Consider the following 1289-nt stretch of genomic DNA (forward strand, 5'->3'; position numbering starts at 1 on the left):
TAAGATTTTGTGGTTTCTTTTGGTCTCTAAATACTTAATGAAACATTAAACTGACCTTAATTTACTGCATTTTAGTTCTGTCATGTAGAGTTTATAGTTTTGGTGAATAATTCAGTGTGTATTAAAAAAAGTCTTCTGCACATTTGTTCTATCAAGAAAATTCATCTGAAGTTGATTATGTGAACCTAAATGGAATTTATGTGAACGTAAATGGAATTAAGAATGTTTTCTTGGCCGGGTGCAGAGGCTCACGCCTGTAATCCCAGCACTGGGAGGCCAAGGCGGGTGGATCACGAGGTCAGGAGTTCAAGACCAGCCTGGCCAACATGGTGAAACCCCGTCTCTACTAAAAGTACAAAAATTAGCCCAGCATGGTGGCGGGTGCCTGTAATCCCAGCTACTCAGGAGGCTGAGGCAGGAGAATCACTTGGACCTGGGAGGCAGAGGTTGCAGTCAGCCAAGATTGTACCACTGCACTCCAGCCTGGGTGACAGAGCAAGACTCTCGGTGGGGGGGAAAAAAAATGTTTTCTTGCCAGGAATGGTGGTATGCACCTAATAGTCCCAGCTACTCAGGAGGTGGAGGAGGGAGGACATCTGAGCCCACGGGTCTAGTCTGGGGGCAACATGGTGAAACCCCCATTTCTAAAAATACTTTAAACAGCTGGGCATGGTGGCAGGTTCCTGTAGTCCCAGCAACTTGGGAGGCTGAGGTGAGAGGATCACTTCAGCCCAAGAGTTCGAGGCTGCAGTGAGCTATTATTTATTGTACCTGTGAAGAACCCCTGCATTGCAGCCTGGGTAACGTAGCAAGACTCATCACTTAAACAAAAAACAGTTAATAGGGTGGGCCAGGCATGGTGGCTGACACCTGTAACCCCAGCATTCTGGGAGGCCGAGACCGGCAGATCACCTGAGGTCAGAAGTTCGAGACCAGCCTGGCCAACGTGGCTAAACCCCATCTCAACTAAAAATACAGAAAAGTACCCAGGCACAGTGGTGCGTGCCTGTAATCCCAGCTACTCGGAAGGTTGAGGCAGGAGGGTCTCTTGAAGCCAGGAGCTGGAGGTTGCAGTGAGCAGTGATCGTGCCACTACACTCCAGTCTGGGCAACAGAGTGAAACTGTCTCAAAAAAAAAAAAAAAAAAAAAGGAACTAGAGCGTAAGAATGAAGTAAGCTGAGGAGTATTTTAAATAAAGCTCCGAGGGATCAACATGGTTTTAGGAAAAGGGATGGGGTCCTAAGACTGGTAAAGCACATTTTGCTCTTAGCTTAGATAAAAGAAATTG

The sequence above is a fragment of the Macaca mulatta genome, chromosome 1, assembly GCF_049350105.2.
Source record: "Macaca mulatta isolate MMU2019108-1 chromosome 1, T2T-MMU8v2.0, whole genome shotgun sequence".
NCBI classification, from domain to species: domain Eukaryota; kingdom Metazoa; phylum Chordata; class Mammalia; order Primates; family Cercopithecidae; genus Macaca; species Macaca mulatta.